The sequence below is a fragment of the Ranitomeya imitator genome, chromosome 7 (genome assembly GCF_032444005.1).
Source record: "Ranitomeya imitator isolate aRanImi1 chromosome 7, aRanImi1.pri, whole genome shotgun sequence".
Classification (NCBI taxonomy): domain Eukaryota; kingdom Metazoa; phylum Chordata; class Amphibia; order Anura; family Dendrobatidae; genus Ranitomeya; species Ranitomeya imitator.
In genome coordinates, this window is record NC_091288.1 from 40,203,524 (window position 1) to 40,226,317 (window position 22,794).

The 22,794-nt window shown below is 45.2% G+C and overlaps 1 protein-coding gene across 1 annotated transcript in view; it reads right to left on the reverse strand.

Moving 5' to 3' along the window:
* LOC138644553 (bile salt export pump-like) overlaps positions 1–20,220 on the reverse strand; it is a 121,465-nt gene extending 101,245 nt beyond the window's left edge. Inside the window, exon 1 of the mRNA XM_069733084.1 lies at positions 19,964–20,220. The gene's annotated coding sequence lies outside the window, so the exon portion shown is untranslated. The remainder of the gene's footprint in view (positions 1–19,963) is intronic.
* Positions 20,221–22,794: the final 2,574 nt, after the last annotated feature.

Below are 22,794 nucleotides of genomic sequence, written 5' to 3' on the forward strand. Positions count from 1 at the left end.
GTGGGCCTGATTTATTCATTAGTCTCCCAGAAAAAAGAAAAAAGGGGAGATTAAGATTGGCAAATCTGCATCTGTGCCAGTCCTGTCTGTGGTATCTGTCACTCATTTTTTGCCACAGAAAATATAATGTATTACAGTGAGCCTGATTTATTCATTAGTCTCCCAGAAAAAAGAAAAAAGGGGGAGATTAAGATTGGCAAATCTGCATCTGTGCCAGTCCTGTTTGTGGTATCTGTCACTCATTTTCTGCCACAGAAAATATGCTGTATTACAGTGGGCCTGATTTATTCATTAGTCTCTCAGAAAAAAGAAAAAAGGGGGAGATTAAGATTGGCAAATCTGCATCTGTGCCATTCCTGTCCGTGGCATCTGTCTGTCATTTTCTGCCACAGAAAATATACTGTATTACAGTGGGCCTGATTTATTCATTAGTCTCCCAGAAAAAAAAAAAAGGGGGAGATTAACCCCTTCATGATGGGGATTTTTCGTTTTTCCGTGTTCGTTTTTCGTTCCCCTCCTTCCCAGAGCCATAACTTTTTTATTTTTCTGTCAATTTGGCCATGTGTGGGCTTATTTTTTGCGGGACGAGTTGTACTTTTGAACGACATCATTGGTTTTAGCATGTCGTGTACTAGAAAACGGGAAAAAAATTCCAAGTGCGGTGAAATTGCAAAAAAAGTGCAATCACACACTTGTTTTTTGTTTGGCTTTTTTGCTAGGTTCACTAAATGCTAAAACTGACCTGCCATTATGATTCTCCAGGACATTACGAGTTCATAGACACCAAACATGACTAGGTTATTTTTTATCTAAGTGGTGAAAAAAAATTCCAAACTTTGCTAAAAAAAAAAAAAAAAAATTGCGCCATTTTCCGATACTCGTAGCGTCTCCATTTTTCATGATCTGTGGTCGGTTGAGGGCTTATTTTTTGCGTGCCGAGATGACGTTTTTAATGATAGCATTTCGGTGCAGATACGTTCTTTTGATCGCCCATTATTGCATTTTAATGCAATGTCGCGGCGACCAAAAAAATGTAATTCTGGCGTTTTGAATTTTTTTCCCGCTACGCTGTTTAGCGATCAGGTTAATACTTTTTTTTAATTGATAGATCGGGCGATTCTGAGTGCGGCGATACCAAATATGCGTAGATTTGATTTTTTTTTTATTGATTTATTTTGATTGGGGCGAAAGGGGGGTGATTTAAACTTTTATGTTTTTTTTATTTTTTTCACATTTTTTTAAACTTTTTTTTAACTTTTGCCATGCTTTAATAGCCTCCATGGGAGGCTAGAAGCAGGCACAGCACGATCGGCTCTGCTACATAGCAGCGATCTGCTGATCGCTGCTATGTAGCAGAATTGCACGTGTGCTGTGAGCGCCGACCACAGGGTGGCGCTCACAGCGACGGGCAATCAGTAACCATAGAGGTCTCTAGGACCTCTATGGTTACAATGGAGACGCATCGCCGACCCCCGATCATGTGACGGGGGTCGGCGATGACGTCATTTCCGGCCGCCCGGCCGGAAGCGGTAGTTAAATGCCGCTGTCTGCGTTTGACAGCGGCATTTAACTAGTTAATAGGTGCGGGCAGATCGCGATTCTGCCCGCACCTATTACGGGCACATGTCAGCTGTTCAAAACAGCTGACATGTCCCGGCTTTGGTGCGGGCTCACCGCGGAGCCCTGCATCAAAGCAGGGGAGCCGGCATCGGACGGTATAGTACGTCCGATGCCGGTAAGGGGTTAAGATTGGCAAATCTGCATCTGTGCCAGTCCTGTCTGTGGTATCTGTCACTCATTTTCTGCCACAGAAAATATACTGTATTTCGGTGGGCCTGATTTATTCACTAGTCTCCCATATAAAAAAAAGGGGGAAATTTTTATTGGCAGTGTGTCCATCTGTGTCAGTCCTGTTAGTGGCATATCTGTCTGCCACTTAAGCTGTGTACTGTTATACAGTGGGCCTGATTTTCCCTGCAGTCTCACCCACCTATAAAGGGAGATTTAAATTCACCACAAGTTTGCGTACACCTTGTAACTGGTTTTACAGTACCAAATACCGTTTGTTTGTTTGGTTATATTTTTCAAAGAATGAGGAAGTCTGGTGGAAGAGGTCGTGGCCGTGGGCGTTCATTGCCAGCTGGTAATGATGGTAGTGGTGGTGGAGCATCAGGTGGTCGTGGGAAAAGCAATATAGCACCTAAGTCTCGAGTTGTTGAGCCAGCGTCATCGTCTGGCTACACAAGGCCTTGAACGCTCCCTTTTCTGGGTGTAGGAAAACTGCTTTTAAAGCCGGAGCAGCAGGAACAAGTTTTGGCTTTTCTTGCTGACTCTGCCTCTAGCTCTTTCGCCTCCTCTTCGGAAAGTGCAAAATGTAAAAGCAGCGCGTCGTCAGTGGATGTTCCCCGTCAGGGACAAGTCACTTCCTTGTGTTATTCACCCAGAACAACAGAGAAGGATGCGTCAGGCGACACAACGGGTTACTCCATGGAGCTCTTTACACATACCGTTCCTGGGGTAGAAAGGGAAATTGTTAACAGGCCATGCCCATTACAAGATGAATCGGACATGGAGTGCACTGATGCACAGCCACAGCCAGATTATTATGCTGTTCCTTTGACTCAGATCAAAACATTGCCCTCTCAGTGTACTGATCCAGAATCTGACCCTGATGAGACTATGGAGCCCCGTCACGAACGCTATAGCAGCGGCTTACACGGTGACACAGAGGAAGTTGCACAGGACATAGACGAGGAGGTCATAGATGACCCAGTTGTTGACCCCGATTGGCAGCCATTGGGGGAACAGGGTGCAGGCGGCAGTAGCTCTGAAGCGGAGGAGGAGGAGCCGCAGCAGGCATCAACATCACAACAGGTTCCATCTGGCAGGCCCATATCTGGCCAAAAACATGTGGCAAAACCAAAACCAGTTGTAGGACAGTGTGGGCATCCGGTTAAAGTAGCTCAGTGTGCAATGCCTGAAAAGGTATCCGATAGTAGGAAGAGTGCAGTCTGGCATTTTTTTAACCAAGATCCAAATGATCAGTGCAAAGTCATCTGTAAAAAATGCTCAAGGACCTTCAGCAGAGGTCAGAATGTTAAAAATCTAAATACAAGTTGCATGCGTAGACATTTAACCACCATGCACTTGCAAGCCTGGACTAACTACCAAACATCCCTTAACGTTGTAGCACCCTCTCACAATGAAGCTAGACAGCAACGCTACATCCCTTCCCTCACTGTAAGCCCACCGTTTACCACACCACCTGCAGTAAATGTGGAGGCTTTGTCGCAAGGCCAAAGCAGTCAGGGAATCACCAGGTTCGTGGTAGGAAACACAGTATGTAGGGCAACAACAAGAATACCATCACCAACCCTCTCTCAGTCTGCCATGTCCACCAGCACCCCGGGTAGTTCTACCATATGCAGCTCTCCAGTCCAGCTCACCCTACATGAGACTCTCGTTAGGAAAAGGAAGTACTCATCCTCGCATCTGCATACACAGGGTTTGAACGCCCACATTGCTAGACTAATCTCGTTAGAGATGATGCCCTACCGATTAGTTGAAAGCGAAGCTTTCAAAGCCCTGATGGACTACGCTGTACCATGCTACGAGCTACCCAGTTGACACTTCTTTTCGAGAAAAGCCATCCCAGCCCTCCACCAGCATGTAAAAGACCGCATTGTCCATGCACTCAGGCAATCTGTGAGTAGAAAGGTGCACCTGACAACAGATGCATGGACCAGTAGGCATAGCCAGGGGCGTTATGTCTCCATCACGGCACACTGGGTTAATGTAGTGGATGCTGGGTCCACAGGGGACAGCAATATTGGGACAGTTCTGCCTAGCCCACGGTCTAGGAAACAGTTGGCTGTAGGCATTCGCCCCCCTCCTCCTCGTCCTCCAGCAGAAGCGAGAGCTCGTCCACAGACCTCAGTCGCACGACCACTCCATCCGCAGCTGCCACTGTTGCACACGAGGTGTCCCATTATGGAACAGCTAGTGGCAAGCGTCAGCAGGCTGTATTGGCAATTAAGTGTTTGGGCGACAACAGACACATCGCGGAAGTTCTGTCCGATTTCTTGCAACAAGAAACTCAGTCATGGCTGGGCACTGTACATCTTGAGGCAGGCAAGGTAGTGAGTGGTAACGGAAGGAATTTTATGGCTGCCGTAGCCCTTTCCCAACTGAAACACATTCCTTGTCTGGCTCACACCTTAAACCTGGTAGTGCAGTGCTTCCTGAAAAGTTATCCGGGATTACCCGACCTGCTCCTCAAAGTGCGCAGACTTTGCTCGCACATCCGCTGTTCGCCCGTACACTCCAGCCGTATGCAGAACCATCAGCGGTCTTTGAACCTTCCCCAGCATCGCCTAATCATCGACGTTGCAACAAGGTGGAACTCCACACTGCACATGCTTCAGAGACTGTGCGAACAGAGGCGTGCTGTTATGTATTTGTGGGAGGATACACATACACGGGTAGGCAGTTGGATGGCAGACATGGAGTTGTCAGGTGTGCAGTGATCGAAGGTACAAGACCTGTGTCAAGTCCTTCAGTGTTTTGAGGAATGCACACGGCTGGTTAGTGCAGACAACGCCATAATAAGCATGAGCATCCCTGATGCAAAGTTTGAAGCACATAAAGGAGCAGGCGTCTGCAGCCGAGGACGAGGGAAGCCTTGATGACAGTCAGCCATTGTCTGGTCAGGGAAGTCTACAGGACGAGGTAGCGGGCGAAGAGGAGGAGGATGAGGAGGATGATGGGGATGAGTAATTTTTGGATGAGGAAGCTTCTCAGGGGGCAATAGAAACTGCTGGTGTTGCAAGGCCGGGTTCAGGGTTTTTGAGGGAGACAAGTGACGTTGATTTGCCCGAAAGTGCTCCTCAACCCAGCATAAGCACTGATTTGACAACTGGAACATTGGCCCACATGGCGGATTATGCCTTGCGTATCCTCAAAAGGGACCCACGCATTATAAAAATGATGACCGATGATGATTACTGGGTGGCCTGCCTCCTTGATCCTCACTATAAAGGCAAATTGCAAAATATCATGCCACATGAGAACCTTGAACAAATATTGGCAACCAAACAAGCAACTCTTGTAGACCGTTTGATTCACGCATTCCCAGCACACAGAGCCGGTGATGGTTCTCACACAAGCTGCAGGGGGCAACAGGGCAGAGGTGTTAGAGGTGCACAAATCAGAAGTGGCGTTGGACAGAGGGGTTTTCTGACCAGGTTGTGGAGTGATTTCGCAATGATCGCAGACAGGACAGGTACTGCAGCATCAATTCAAAGTGACAGGAGACAACATTTGTCCAGTATGGTTACTAACTATTTTTCCTCCCTTATCGATGTTCTCCCTCAACCGTCATTCCCATTTGATTACTGGGCATCCAAAATAGACACCTGGCCTGAATTGGCAGAATATGCATTGCAGGAGCTTGCTTGCACAGCAGCTAGTGTGCTATCAGAAAGAGTATTCAGTGCTGCTGGTTCAATACTGACTGAAAAAAGGACTCGTCTGGCTACCCAAAATGTTGTGTTGATGATCTAACCTTCATTAAAATGAACCACTCATGGATTTCTAATTATTTTGCCCCACCTTTCCCGGCTGACACCTAGCTTTCCTGTAAAAAGGTTTTGCTTTTGGACTGGTCTTACTGACTGTTCCAATCTCTTAATTTGCAGCTGCTGTTTGTCCAGCATACGACATGTTTACACCTCCCTGAATGGGCTAACTCCCCCCACGGGACCGTGGTCTCGCCACTTGGCGCAAGCACCCATGAGAGTGCCGTTTCTCTGAAGAGGTGGGTGTGCCCACTTTTGGTCGACGGCACTGCCACTGGGTCCCTCATAGTACAATGAAGTGTCTCTGGTGGTGGTGGCGCGCACTGTTGTGGATTCTGTTTTTGGGCTCCCTCTGGTGGTTACAGATGGTACTGGGTGACTTGTGTTTTCTGCGGTCTCTGGTGTCCACCTGTTCTATCAGGATATGGGAGTTTCCTATTTAACCTGGCTTTCTTGTCATTTCCTCGCCAGCTATCAATGTAATCAGTGTGTCTTGTTACCTCTGCTTCCCGCTTCTGTAATCTTCAGGACAAGCTAAGTTTTTGATTTTCCTGTTCCACGTTTTGCTTAATTTTTGTCTTAGTCCAGCTTGCAGATATGTGATTCCTTTTTGCTTGTTGCTCTAGTGGGCTGATATTACTCCTCATGTTCCATGAGTTGGCACATGAGTTCAAGTAATTTCAGAATGGTTTTTTTGTAGGGTTTTTCGCTGACCGCGCAGTTCACTTTTGTATCCTCTGCTATCTAGCTTTAGCGGGCCTCATTTTGCTGAATCTGTTTTCATAACTACGTATGTGCTTTCCTCTCATTTCACCGTCATTACATGTGGGGGGCTGCTATTTCTGTGGGGTGTTTCTCTGGAGGCAAGAGAGGTCTGTGTTTCTTCTAATAGGGGAAGTTAGTCCTTCGGCTGGCGCGAGACGTCTAGGAATCATCGTAGGCACGTTCCCCGGCTACAGCTAGTTGTGTGTTAGGTTCAGGATCGCGGTCAGCTCAGTTTCCATCACCCTAGAGCTTGTTTTGTTTTTTGTGCTTGTCCTTTTGTGATCCCCTGCCATTGGGATCATGACAGCGCACCCAACGTCAGACACACCGATGTAACATGAGGGGCCCTGGGCCTGTACCGCCGGCTGCGAGAGAGTGTCCCCCCCAAGCTCAAACAGTGCTCTACCACTTGCAAAATTATCTCTCACTGCTCCACCACTGTTTAGTCTATGCGCTGAAATCCTTTAATGCCTGGCACTGACAATACCAATTTGTTGACATGTATGATGCTAGTTAAAATAGTCAGGGGCCCTGTCCTACATTTACACCAGTAAATACTTTGCGCCAAATTACAATGTCTGAAAGTCAGCATAGGAGCCCACCCCTGTACCTAAGTATGCCACTTTTTTTTGTTTGTTTTTTTGCGAGACATTGACATCTATTTAGTTTTTGGGAGTACCAACTGTGTCAGACACTCCTTCCAATTGTCCTCCGCTGACCACACCAATGCTGCCTTGGTACCCCTGCCACATAATCTTAGCTGCATTGAGCCTATTTTGTTATTTTAGGCCTACTAAGTCTGTCTGCGGTCCCTCCTTCAAATTGTCCTCCGCTGACCACACCAATGCTGCCTGTGTACCCCTACCACATAATCGAAGCTGCATAGAGCCTATTTTGTTATTTTAGGCCTACTAAGTCTGTCTGCGGTCCCTCCTTCAAATTGTCCTACGCTGACCACACCAATGCTTCCTGTGTACCCCTACCACATAATCGAAGCTGCAGTGAGCCTATTTTGTTATTTTAGGCCTATTAAGTCTGTCTGCAGTCCCTCCTTCAAATTGTCCTCCGCTGACCACACCAATGCTGCCCGTGTACCCATGTAACCATTTTTAAACCTGCAGCGAGCCAAGTTTGTGGTGTAAGGCCTACTAGCAGTGTCTGTCTGCGCCACGCAATACAGCTGTCTCTTAAAAAAACTGAGCTGCAAGTGTCAGGTTTTCAGTCTATCGGCATTTTCAAACTGCATTGGGGCCACAAGTTTTGTTGGGGTCTAAAAACTGTGTCTGCAGCTCCAAGGTGTTCTCCATGTTGCCTTTCCTTAGCTTCAATCTTCAGGCTCTCGTTAAGTAGTTGTCAATTATAACACTGCATTAGGCCTACAAGTTGGGTTGGGTTCTAGAAACGGTGTCTGCCACTCCAAGGTGTTCTCCTGGTTTCATTTCATGAGCTTCTATCTTGAGGCTCCTGTTAAAATGTTTTTTAATTGACCAACTGCATTAGGCCTACAAGTTGGGTTGGGTTTTAGAAACGGTGTCTGCCGCTCCAAGGTGTTCTCCAGGTTGCCTTTCCTTAGCTGCAATCTTCAGGCTCTCGTTAAGTAGTTGTTAATATAACACTGCATTAGGCCTACAAGTTGGTTTGGGTTCTAGAAACGGTGTCTGCCGCTCCAAGGTGTTCTCCTGGTTGCAATTCCTGAGCTTCTGTTATGGCTGGCAATCAGGCAACACAGCGTGCAGTAATCAGCGCACATACAGAGATCTGGCAATAACCAAAAACAATAGGACGAGCTCTGAGACGTGGAATCTCTGTAGACTGCAGTACCTGATCTATCCTCACACAACTATAAGCAGCAGTGGATTGCGCCTAACAACTACCTATGCAACTCGGCACTGCCTGAGGAGCTGACTAGCCTGAAGATAGAAATACAAGCCTGACTTACCTCAGAGAAATACCCCAAAGGAATAGGCAGCCCCCCACATATAATGACTGTTAGCAAGATGAAAAGACAAACGTAGGAATGAAATAGATTCAGCAAAGTGAGGCCCGATATTCTAGACAGAGCGAGGATAGCAAAGAGAACTATGCAGTCTACAAAAAACCCTAAAACGAAAACCACGCAAAGGGGCAAAAAGACCCACCGTGCCGAACTAACAGCACGGCGGTGCACCCCTCTGCTTCTCAGAGCTTCCAGCAAAAGACAATAGCAAGCTGGACAGAAAAAAACAGAAAACAAACTAGAAGCACTTATCTAGCAGAGCAGCAGGCCCAAGGAAAGATGCAGTAGCTCAGATCCAACACTGGAACATTGACAAGGAGCAAGGAAGACAGACTCAGGTGGAGCTAAATAGCAAGGCAGCCAACGAGCTCACCAAAACACCTGAGGGAGGAAGCCCAGAGACTGCAATACCACTTGTGACCACAGAAGTGAACTCAGCCACAGAATTCACAACAGTACCCCCCCCTTGAGGAGGGGTCACCGAACCCTCACCAGAACCCCCAGGCCGACCAGGATGAGCCACATGAAAGGCACGAACAAGATCTGGGGCATGGACATCAGAGGCAAAAACCCAGGAATTATCTTCCTGAGCATAACCCTTCCATTTGACCAGATACTGGAGTTTCCGTCTAGAGACACGAGAATCCAAAATCTTCTCCACAATATACTCCAATTCCCCCTCCACCAAAACAGGGGCAGGAGGCTCCACAGATGGAACCATAGGTGCCACGTATCTCCTCAACAACGACCTATGGAATACATTATGTATGGAAAAGGAGTCTGGGAGGGTCAGACGAAAAGACACCGGATTGAGAATCTCAGAAATCCTATACGGACCAATAAAACGAGGTTTAAATTTAGGAGAGGAAACCTTCATAGGAATATGACGAGAAGATAACCAAACCAAATCCCCAACACGAAGTCGGGGTCCCACACGGCGTCTGCGATTAGCGAAAAGCTGAGCCTTCTCCTGGGACAAGGTCAAATTGTCCACTACCTGAGTCCAGATCTGCTGCAACCTGTCCACCACAGAATCCACACCAGGACAGTCCGAAGACTCAACCTGTCCTGAAGAGAAACGAGGATGGAACCCAGAATTGCAGAAAAATGGAGAGACCAAGGTAGCCGAGCTGGCCCGATTATTAAGGGCGAACTCAGCCAACGGCAAAAATGACACCCAATCATCCTGGTCAGCGGAAACAAAACATCTCAGATATGTTTCCAAGGTCTGATTGGTTCGTTCGGTCTGGCCATTAGTCTGAGGATGGAAGGCCGAGGAGAAAGATAGGTCAATGCCCATCCTACCACAAAAGGCTCGCCAGAACCTCGAGACAAACTGGGAACCTCTGTCAGAAACAATATTCTCAGGAATGCCATGTAAACGAACCACATGCTGGAAGAACAAAGGCACCAAATCAGAGGAGGAAGGCAATTTAACCAAGGGCACCAGATGGACCATTTTAGAAAAGCGATCACAGACCACCCAAATGACTGACATTTTTTGAGAAACGGGAAGGTCAGAAATGAAATCCATCGAAATATGTGTCCAAGGCCTCTTCGGGACCGGCAAGGGCAAAAGCAACCCACTGGCACGTGAACAGCAGGGCTTAGCCCTAGCACAAATTCCACAGGACTGCACAAAAGCACGCACATCCCGTGACAGAGATGGCCACCAGAAGGATCTAGCAACCAACTCCCTGGTACCAAAGATTCCTGGATGACCGGCCAGCACCGAACAATGAAGTTCAGAGATAACTTTACTAGTCCACCTATCAGGGACGAACAGTTTCTCGGCCGGACAACGATCAGGTTTATTAGCCTGAAATTTCTGCAACACTCTCCGCAAATCAGGGGAGATGGCAGACACAATGACTCCTTCCTTGAGGATACTCGCCGGCTCAGATAACCCCGGAGAGTCGGGCACAAAACTCCTAGACAGAGCATCCGCCTTCACATTTTTAGAGCCCGGAAGGTATGAAATCACAAAATCAAAACGAGCAAAAAATAACGACCAACGGGCCTGTCTAGGATTCAAGCGCTTGGCAGACTCGAGATAAGTCAAGTTCTTATGATCAGTCAATACCACCACGCGATGCTTAGCACCCTCAAGCCAATGACGCCACTCCTCGAATGCCCACTTCATGGCCAGCAACTCTCGGTTGCCCACATCATAATTACGCTCAGCAGCAGAAAATTTCCTGGAAAAGAAAGCACATGGTTTGAACACTGAGCAACCAGAACCTCTCTGTGACAAAACCGCCCCTGCACCAATCTCAGAAGCATCAACCTCGACCTGGAACGGAAGAGAAACATCAGGTTGACACAACACAGGGGCACAGCAAAAACGACGCTTCAACTCCTGAAAAGCTTCCACGGCAGCAGAAGACCAATTAACCAAATCAGCACCCTTCTTGGTCAAATCGGTCAATGGTCTGGCAATGCTAGAAAAATTACAGATGAAGCGATGATAAAAATTAGCAAAGCCCAGGAATTTCTGCAGACTTTTTAGAGATGTCGGCTGAGTCCAATCCTGGATGGCCTGAACCTTAACCGGATCCATCTCGATAGTAGAAGGGGAAAAGATGAACCCCAAAAATGAAACTTTCTGCACACCGAAGAGACACTTTGATCCCTTCACGAACAAGGAATTAGCACGCAGTACCTGGAAAACCATTCTGACTTGCTTCACATGAGACTCCCAATCATCTGAGAAGATCAAAATGTCATCCAAGTAAACAATCAAGAATTTATCCAGATACTCACGGAAAATGTCATGCATAAAAGACTGAAAAACAGATGGAGCATTGGCAAGTCCGAACGGCATCACCAGATACTCAAAATGACCCTCGGGCGTATTAAATGCCGTTTTCCATTCATCTCCCTGCCTGATTCTCACCAGATTATACGCACCACGAAGATCAATCTTAGTAAACCAACTAGCCCCCTTAATCCGAGCAAACAAGTCAGAAATCAATGGCAAGGGATACTGAAACTTAACAGTGATCTTATTAAGAAGGCGGTAATCAATACACGGTCTTAGCGAACCATCCTTCTTGGCTACAAAAAAGAACCCTGCTCCCAATGGTGACGACGATGGGCGAATATGTCCCTTCTCCAGGGACTCCTTCACATAACTGCGCATAGCGGTGTGTTCAGGTACGGACAAATTAAATAAACGACCCTTAGGGAATTTACTACCAGGAATCAAATCGATAGCACAATCACAATTCCTATGCGGAGGTAGGGCATCAGACTTGGACTCTTCAAATACATCCTGAAAGTCCGACAAGAACTCTGGGATGTCAGAAGGAATGGATGACGAAATAGACAAAAATGGAACATCACCATGTACTCCCTGACAACCCCAGCTGGTTACCGACATAGAGTTCCAATCCAATACTGGATTATGAGTTTGTAGCCATGGCAACCCCAACACGACCACATCATGCAAATTATGCAGTACCAGAAAGCGAATAACTTCCTGATGTGCAGGAGCCATGCACATGGTCAGCTGGGCCCAGTACTGAGGCTTATTCTTGGCCAAAGGTGTAGCATCAATTCCTCTCAACGGAATAGGACACCGCAAAGGCTCCAAGAAAAATCCACAACGTTTAGCATAATCCAAATCCATCAGATTCAGGGCAGCGCCTGAATCCACAAACGCCATGACAGAATACGATGACAAAGAGCACATTAAGGTAATGGACAAAAGGAATTTGGACTGTACAGTACCAATAACGGCAGAGCTATCAAACCGCCTAGTGCGTTTAGGACAATTAGAAATAGCATGAGTAGAATCACCACAATAGAAACACAGTCTGTTCAGACGTCTGTGTTCTTGCCGTTCTACTTTAGTCATAGTCCTGTCGCACTGCATAGGCTCAGGTTTACTCTCAGGCAGTACCGCCAGATGGTGCACAGATTTACGCTCGCGCAAGCGACGACCGATCTGAATGGCCAAGGACATAGACTCATTCAAACCAGCAGGCATAGGAAATCCCACCATTACATCCTTAAGAGCTTCAGAGAGACCCTTTCTGAACAAAGCCGCTAGTGCAGATTCATTCCACAGAGTGAGTACTGACCATTTCCTAAATTTCTGACAATATACTTCTACATCATCCTGACCCTGGCATAAAGCCAGCAGATTTTTCTCAGCCTGATCCACTGAATTAGGCTCATCGTAAAGCAATCCGAGCGCCAGGAAAAATGCATCAACATTACTCAATGCAGAATCTCCTGGTGCAAGAGAAAACGCCCAGTCCTGTGGGTCGCCGCGCAAAAAAGAAATAATAATCAAAACCTGTTGAATAGGATTACCAGAAGAATGAGGTTTCAAGGCCAAAAATAGCTTACAATTATTTCTGAAGCTCAGGAACTTAGTTCTGTCACCAAAAAACAAATCAGGAATCGGAATTCTTGGTTCTAGCATCGATTTCTGATCAATAGTATCTTGAATCTTTTGTACATTTACAACGAGATTATCCATTGAGGAGCACAGAGCCTGAATATCCATGTCCACAGCTGTGTCCTGAAGCACTCTAATGTCTAGGGGAAAAAAAAGACTGAAGACAGAGCTAAGAAAAAAAAATGCTGTCAGGATTTCTTTTTTCCCTCTATTGGGAATCATTGGTGTGGCTCCTTGTACTGTTATGGCTGGCAATCAGGCAACACAGCGTGCAGTAATCAGCGCACATACAGAGATCTGGCAATAACCAAAAACAATAGGACGAGCTCTGAGACGTGGAATCTCTGTAGACTGCAGTACCTGATCTATCCTCACACAACTATAAGCAGCAGTGGATTGCGCCTAACAACTACCTATGCAACTCGGCACTGCCTGAGGAGCTGACTAGCCTGAAGATAGAAATACAAGCCTGACTTACCTCAGAGAAATACCCCAAAGGAATAGGCAGCCCCCCACATATAATGACTGTTAGCAAGATGAAAAGACAAACGTAGGAATGAAATAGATTCAGCAAAGTGAGGCCCGATATTCTAGACAGAGCGAGGATAGCAAAGAGAACTATGCAGTCTACAAAAAACCCTAAAACGAAAACCACGCAAAGGGGCAAAAAGACCCACCGTGCCGAACTAACAGCACGGCGGTGCACCCCTCTGCTTCTCAGAGCTTCCAGCAAAAGACAATAGCAAGCTGGACAGAAAAAAACAGAAAACAAACTAGAAGCACTTATCTAGCAGAGCAGCAGGCCCAAGGAAAGATGCAGTAGCTCAGATCCAACACTGGAACATTGACAAGGAGCAAGGAAGACAGACTCAGGTGGAGCTAAATAGCAAGGCAGCCAACGAGCTCACCAAAACACCTGAGGGAGGAAGCCCAGAGACTGCAATACCACTTGTGACCACAGAAGTGAACTCAGCCACAGAATTCACAACAAGCTTCTATCTTGAGGCTCTTGTTAAAGAGTTTTTTAATTGACCAACTGCAGTGGGGCTACTAGTTTGGTTGGGTTCTAGAAACGGTGTCTGCCGCTCCAAGGTGTTCTCCAGGTTGCCTTTCCTTAGCTTCAATCTTCAGGCTCTTGTTAAGTAGTTGTTAATATAACACTGCATTAGGCCTACAAGTTTTGTTTGGTTCTAGAAAAAGTGTCTGCCGCTCCAAGATGTTCTCCTGGTTGCATTTCCTGAGCTTCAATCTTCAGGCTCTCGTTATATTGTTTTTAATATAACGCTGCATTTGGCCTACTTGTTTTGTTGGCCCTACTAACGGTGTCTGCTCCTTGCTTTTCTCCTCCACTGAACAAACCAGTGCCGCCTGTTTACATCTGTTACCAATTTTGAACTGCATTTAGCCTACTTACTGATTTGGGCCTACTCACTGTGTCAGCCTCTCATTACATTTGTCCTCCACTGAACAAAGCAATGCCGCCTGGTTAGTCCTGTTACCAATTTTGAACTGCATTTAGCCCACTTTATTATTTGGGTCTATATCTGTGTTTCCTCCTCATCCTGCACATTGCCCAGCCAGTGATAGATGAGTCTGCTGGTACATTGACCCAGAACGCTACATTCCCCGTGCACGCAACACAGCCAGAATGTGACCCTGCTGAAAGTCAGGTTCCCATTCCCGCATACCATACCACCTTACACGGGGACAAAGAGGAAGGTGCAGATGAAAGTGCAGGTTCCTTCATCAGGTAAGGGGGGGAATACTCGTTGGCGACGTCACTGGCACAGGGCCCCTCATAGTACGCAAAAGTGTCATTGCCGGTGGGAGGCGCCCCCGCCGTGCAAACACACCACCGTACTTTGAGGGGCCCTGTGCCAGTGCCAATGCCAACGAGTGGGCCCCCCTGCTTGCTCAGGATCACAGTACTTGCAAAGTTGAAATACTTACCTCTCCCTGCTCCACTGCCGTGACGTGGTCCACATTTCCTGGGTCCACTAAATACTTGAACCAGCCCTACCCCCCACAACTTTAGCCAAATGACCCCCAATTTCCAATGCCTAACTATTATTATAAGGTAAATTAAGATTGACAAGCTTCAGTAACAAGAATGGATGTTTCTGCCATTAAAATGGGCACTGTAGGTGTTTTCCTGGCCCCCACTCACTGCTGACTATGCTTCCCCATTGACTTGCATTGGGTTTCATGTTTCGGTCGATCCCCGACTTTTCGCGATAATCGGCCGATTTCACTCGACTCGACTTTTGAGATAGTCGGGTTTCGCGAAACCCGACTCGACCCCAAAAAAGTAAAAGTCGCTCAACCCTATTGCTGACCAGTTTATTCAGTGCTGCTTATTCAAACATAATTATAGTATATTGAGTTAACATGTAAAGACTTTATATCACAGTTCAAAGATCCCAGCTGCCCTTATCTAATTGCAACAATAACAGTCTGAACAATTCTTACATCGTTAAACTCCCAGTACAATAAAGTAATGCAGTAATTAAGAATGGAGTGAGGCACTCAATGTCTCAAATAACAGAAATGAAATATGCAATGTAGGCTGAGGCCACACAACAACCCTATGAATGAAAATGGTATGGATGGCTTGGGATGACCACAAGAAGTCTGATCAATTTAGTGCCAATATTTTGCCTGTAGGTCATGTCAGTGTTATTACAACTATCAAGCTCTAATTTTATAAGTGCAAACATGCATTTTTCTGGCCAGCTGATGGATCACTAGGGTCTTCCTTGTTTTACTGATCAGCGGGGGTTCTGGCTAATGAATCTATATGTTAGGGCTGCAGGTGAATACACGGAACGAGGACAGTGGCACATTGTGCTAGACTTGTCAGATGACATTTGGAAAAGTGAGGATGTAGTCTATGGGATATTCAGGCAAACCATCGGAGCAAGACAAACTGGAAGCCACAGAACCAGAAGTGTAGGCAAACACAAGAGTTGAGGTTGCAAAGACTAGTAGACCAGGAATTGCTGCAGTAAAATGTGAACAGATAGACCCTAGAGGAGGCGGCACCATCTTGCTAGAGAAAAAAAAATCCTCCTCCAAGATGATGCTGCTGACACAGCTATCGGAGATCGCCAATAGCTGCTACAGCACAGGCTCGGCGGCACCATCTTGGAGGAGCAAATTGTTTTTCTTCTCTAGCAAGATGGTGCCGCTGGCGCATGCACGGTGTCAGCTATCGGATCACCTCTATATACACTGATAGCTGCTCCTGCACAGGTGCGGCAGGTGCTTTTTTCAAATGGAGTTTGTTTTAAATATTATTATTATTATTATTATTATTATTTATTTATATAGCACCATTGATTCCATGGTGCTGTACATGAGAAGGGGTTACATACAAGTTACAAATATCACATACAGTAAACAAACTAACAATGACGGACTGATACAGAGGGGCAAGGACCCTGCCCTTGCGGGCTTACATTCTACAGGATTATGGGGAAGGAGACAGTAGGTTGAGGGTCGCAGGAGCTCCGGTGTTGGTGAGGCGGTAGCTCCGGTGTTGGTGAGGCGGTAGCTTCGTTGGTGATGAGGCAGCAGCGGTGTCAGTGCAGGCTGTAGGCTTTCCTGAAGAGATGAGTTTTCAGATTCCGTCTGAAGGATCCGACTGTGGTTGATAGTCGGACGTGTTGGGGCAGAGAGTTCCAGAGGATGGGGGATATTCGGGAGAAGTCTTGGAGGCGATTGGATGAGGAGCGAATAAGTGTGGAGGAGAGAAGGAGGTCTTGGGAGGACCGGAGGTCACGTGAGGGAAGATATCGAGAGATTAGTTCAGAGATATATGGAGGAGACAGGTTGTGGATGGCTTTGTAGGTCAGTATTAGCAATTTGAACTGGATACGCTGAGGGAATGGGAGCCAGTGAAGAGATTTGCAGAGCGGGGAAGCGGAGGAGTAGTGAGGAGAGAGATGGATTAGTCGGGCAGCAGAGTTAAGGATGGACTGGAGAGGTGCAAGGGTGTTAGCAGGGAGGCCACAGAAAAGGATGTTGCAGTAGTCAAGGCGGGAAATGATGAGGGCGTGCACAAGCATTTTAGTAGATTGGGGGTTGAGGAAAGGACGGATCCTGGAGATATTTTTGAGCTGGAGGCGACAGGAGGTGGAAAGAGCTTGGATGTGTGGTTTGAAGGACAGGGCAGAGTCGAAGGTTACTCCGAGGCAGCGGACTTCGGGTACAGGGGAAAGCATGATGTCATTGACTGCGATAGATAGGTCAAGTAAGTAAATATCAGGATAACCTCAACCATAATAATTATATGCACATTACACATGCGACTATGCTGCAGCGCAGGTGCCACCGCCTGTGCCTGCCTGCAGAAGGGATTTGTCACGCCGATTACGGCAATAAGGGCAGGACGGCGTACTGGGACCCTCATCTGTCCCTGCCACTATAAGGGGCCCTGGCTTTCCCTTATCTCAGGGGTACCTATGATGGTTAGGAGGCCTGAGCCGCCAGCATATTCCTGTCTCCTGTGTAGGCCCTATCAGTGGAGGGAGGAGGACTACACAAGTGTATAAATACAACAATAAACAGGGTATACAGACAAGGTAACAAAAAGTCTCAAACTCACCAAATGCTCACAAAGCCACAGAGGAAACACAGAGAAGGGAAGAGAAGGAAAAAACTAGGAAGGAAAACAGGTTTAACATGCAACCAAAACAGCAGACACCAATCTCTATAAATAAACCTCCAAGCTCTTAATATCACGCTTCTTCAACCTCCAAGCCAGCCAGCAGAACTGATCACTGACGATAGCTGTAGTCAAGGCTGGGTCTATATAGAGGAGGAGATTACAAAATCCACTTCAGCTGAGAGACCCAGCTCACAGCAACTTAGCAACAAGGTTAACTCCTGCACTGCTGGCACAAAGCAGCCAGGTCAGAATACAGGAGAAGAGCTTCTGTTCACTGTGTGTGAACGAGGCCCAGAGCGCTGCGGTTCTCTGGAACCTCTCTGTGGTGGTAGCCCCGTGACAGGATTTTTTTCCTAGTATGTATATATAATATTCTTTATGTTAACTAGGGGGCCGGTCCGTGAGAGATCAGTGACCTGTCAGCAGTCTGCATTATGAATAGCTAATCAGAGCACCACATGAAGGCCTCCCACAGGCCGCCCCAGAGCACGGGCATATCATTAACTCAAAACTGAAAATAAAGATTAAAGAACAACCGCAAGATGGATTTCATCACCAGGTATCATTGTAATCACTATAACGGCGCCGACCTGACTCTGTCTGTGGGTTACTGTGCACAATCCTGCTGACAGGTTTCCTTTAATTCAGAGTGTAAGTAGTGGGGTGCAGGCTGGAGCCTAGGAAGTGAATAAATGTCCCTTTGACTCATGAAAAAGTCAATACTGTCAAAGACCCATGATAGTTAGGATTTTGCATTAAGGCCCACAAATTTCAAGTTATGCCATTGAGATTAATATTACAGTTTTATACTTCAAAAATTAAGACATTGAACTAAATAGAAAATATCTGTGCTCTACCATCATTTCATCCCTACAACTGGACTTATGCCTAATTTTGCACAACTCATTAAGGTGACTGTAACATTTACACTGCTCCTCTTACTGCCTGTGTTCGTCATGTTTCGCCCTATTGGTGCCCTCTGGAATCTCCTTCTCGACTTCAGTCTAAGTTTGAGTACCATGTACAGCTACATCTACATATATGCCACTGTGCCTGGAAGAACACTGAAGAAGCACCATGCCTGCGTTATTGTTCTAATAATTAATCAGGTCCCATGGATTTTATAACTAGAGGCTCCTGTTAAGGAGCCGTATTTTCAGACTTTGGGGGTTGAAATACTTTTATGAAGATCCCTATTTCATCCCTCATTGTCATATATGGTGCAAATACAGTATTTCCCCATGCCCGTGCATGTATGGCTTTTTTAGCAATTGGGATATATAATAAAACTGTGCAATAAAACATGTCTTCCTGGAGCAGAACAATATTGTATCATACAATTATTAGGTTCTGTAGAAGGACGTAGATCTGGGTATTTATTATGATGGAATATAGGCTGAACTGGATGGACAAATGTCTTTTTTCGGCCTTACTAACTATGTTACTATGTTACTATTCTATCTTGTCTATAAAAACATGGCCATGAAAAAGAGTACTTACTATTTATTTTTAATTATCTCACCCACACAAACAACCACAAGTCAAATTTTGTAATAATAAGTAGAAAAATAGAATAAGTTTTTAGAGTATAGCATGAAATGGGTTGAAAAAACGAGGATGCTAACAAAGTCCATGTCTATGTGACCCTCAACAATTTTAGCTAAATGCCACAGTGATTCTACCAGCCAAGTCCAAGTCATCCTACTTTTGTAATAATATCAGATATCAGAGCTAACTAATGCAATATATAACTGGGGAAGCACTAAGTCCCCGATTCATCATTTGCTGTTTTTTTAAGTCACTTTCCTTTTTCATCTTTTTTTTTGGCACCAAATTCATCAAACTGGTGCCCTCGACTCATGAATTTGACGCAAACTCAAAAAAGGGCTTTTGTTTTTCCTGTCCTGAACTGATTTTGCTAAAAGTCACAAAACTTGCACTAAAATCTTGGCATACTCAAAAATGCACCAGAGGGGACTGGAGTAAAGTTGCGCCAAGTTTTGCGATTTTTTTAAAAGTCACAATTGATGACTCAGATGAAGACATCTGGAAACGCTTAATTCTGTCCACGAAGCAGAAAAAAAAAAAACAGGAGAGCACATATAAATTAAACTTCAAAAAAACGCGAAAAAAATAATGAGTTGGGTGCAAACAAAAAAAGTAGCAAAACACACAAAACCAAATTAAAAAAACCTTCGTAAAGACAGAAAAATCGGGGGCTATGAGCAATTCCATTCCAAGTCTCACTTTTGGCCAGTCATGGTCAGTTTAGGGTCTCAGATAGGAGGTTTATAAGAACCCTACAGGTCCTTAGGCACATCACCTGATGTCTTCTTAATCATGTAACCAGTACGTGGCACAGATTATTTTTCTTTCTACTTGATTCCTTTATGTGAACTTGAGGCTTAATGAAATTATTGGGCTATAGCATACATAGGCACCATTTTTCATATCCCATACAAAAACGTATTACGTCTTAACATGAAAAGTAACTAAGAGCAATTACCAACATAGACAATAAATGAATGGGTAAACTAAAAGTTACTTACAATTTTTCCTCTAGCAGTGACTATTACGTACTCCAAGTGGCAATAATCAATGTGTGTGGAGTAGTCGTCCGTTCTGCCCCTGGGATTTCTTGTCACTGCGTTGATCCCTCTATCATTTGCTATTAGTACGTTTATCAGTAGTTCACACCCTGTGTTAAGGAGCGAGTACGTCACATAGAATGCTGGCTAATCTGACCGAAAAATGTGTCTCATAGAGAATCTTTGCATTTCACTTGCATTGCCTTAAAGTATTGATTAACCTTCTTCCTGTTCCATCCTATATTTTATCATCCCAGATGGTTAATGATTATGTTGTCATTGTATTCCAAAGAGTGATAAAGGTCCCATTAGTCTCATGTAATTCACAATAATAATCTGAGCTTGTAGACTCATCAGCGTGGTGTAGAACCAGTATATAACCAAATTGTTGTATCTAGAAGCCCCTGGCCGGCACAGACAGATGACGATAGTGCAGCAGTGTGGTCCTGATGGAACCATGGAAGCTGATGTGACCGAATGGAAACAGGAGGAACAATGGAAACCATGGGGTCCAATGAAGCAGGGTTGAGATTACGGCAGCAGGCTGTGTTGTAATACACAGGGAAGCGATGGGGAACCAGTGAAGAAGAGCTAGGTTTCTTAGGCTATAGGTTGATGGATTTATGTCTACCTTCAACCTAAACAACAATGAAACTAACATGTTGATCCAGAGGAAGGAATAAAAACCATGCATTAGGGGAAAAATTCTCTGTCGACTCAACATATGAGATCAGTTCCCTGGATCAACGCTCCATCACAGACTCAGGTACTCATAGTCTGTGATATTATCATTTTCAGGAAAGGCGTCCAGGCCCTTCTTGAACTTTTATTAGTGAATCAACAAAGACACCATCATGTGGCAGAGCATTCGATAATCTCACTGCTCTTACAGTAGAGATTCTGCATCAGTGATTATGAGTAAATCTTCTTTCGTCTAGACGTAGAGGATGCCCCCTTGTCACCATCGCAGGCCTAGATGTAAAAATATCATGAGAATATTCTCTGTATTGCCCATTCATACATTTGTACACTGTACTAAGATCACCCTTCCTTAAGCCTTCATTTTTCCAAATTGAACAATCCCAAGTTTGATAACCTGCCTTCCGCAGTCCACCCATTCCCTTAATAACCCTTCTTTGTGCCCGCTTTAATTCAGCTATGTCCTTCTTATACACTAGAACCTGCAAATTGTACACAATATCTAAGTGTGGCCGCACTAGTAACTTGTATAGAAGCAAAACGATGTTCTCATCATGAGCATCCTTCCTCGGACAATAGATGTGTGCAGTACTTTTGATGAGCACCGTTGCAGGTCATTATTAAGTCTCTCCCTATGTGCATGTGAGGGAGTGAACTGTCAATCAGCTCCAACAGTGCTGGGAAGTGCCGGCCTGAGGCTGACCTGGACTAGTCTGGTCTCCGGCTATGGTTCCCGGATCTTCAAAATATACAACCCCTGGCAAAAATTATGGAATCACCGGCCTTGGAGGATGTTCATTCAGTTGTTTAATTTTGTAGAAAAAAAGCAGATCACAGACATGGCACAAAACTAAAGTCAATTCAAATGGCAACTTTCTGGCTTTAATAAACACTAAAATAAATCAAGAACAACAAATGTTGTAGTCAGTAATGGTTATTTTTTTTAACCAAACATAGGGGAAAAATTATGGAATCACTCAATTCTGAGGAAAAAATTATGGAATCATGAAAAACGAACAAACAAAAAAATACTCCAACACATCACTAGTAGTGTTGAGCGATACCTTCCGATATCGGAAAGTATCGGTATCGGTTTGGATCGGCCGATATTCAAAAAATATCGGATATCGCCGATACCGATACCCGATCCCAATGTAAGTCAATGGGACCAAAATATCGGAATTAAAATAAACCCTTTCTTGCCTTGTAGGTTCATTCTACATGAAGGAAAACAACTAAGAATAATGTAGGATGTATGGGGGAGGTGGCGGAGACATTAAAGGCAATGAGGATTAGTCCAATCAAATAGAATAGCATGATTTTTTTTTTTTTAAAAGACGTTCGGATTGAAAAAGATATTGACTATGTAATTTTTTTTTTATTTTGTCAGATATTGATGTTTCACTATTCCACGACCTTCCCCTTCTTTTTTTTCCTTTTCCCACACTTTCATCTTCATCATCATCAGCATCTTTGATATCAACTTCTTCACCTTATTCATCTTCTTCTTCATCTTCTACCTATTTTTTTTTTTTTATTACATTCTTCATATTCATTTTCTTCAACTATTATTATTCTTCCTATTCTACATATTCTTTTTATTCCACTGTTATTATTCTTCCTATTCTACTTCTTCATCATATTCTCATTTGTGACAGGCATTCCCGTAGTTGTTATCTATAAAAGTTGGAAGATTACACCTTCCGTTCTGCCAGTCACAAAAGTTACATTTGTCCGCGTTCAGTTTGGCCTGCAGCATCAGGCTTTATCCAGGGGCACCACGAGGAGGAACGGACTCACCCCCATACACTGCTTAGTCTTCTTCTGCATATAATTTAGATAATATCTTTTGCTCTGATATTAAGTGTTATGCTTAATGTTCTTCTGCTCTTTGTTCTGCAGCCTCTTGTTCTTCTGCTTCTCGGTATTCCATGTCGTCGTCTCCAGGGTCGTCGTCTTCAGTGTCGTCATCTCCGCCGTCGTCGTCTCCGCCGTCGTCGTCTCCGTCGTCGTCTCCGCCGTCGTCGTCGTCGTCATCGGGGTGGTCTTCCGGGTCGTCGTCGTCGTCGTCATCGGGGTGGTCTTCCGGGTCG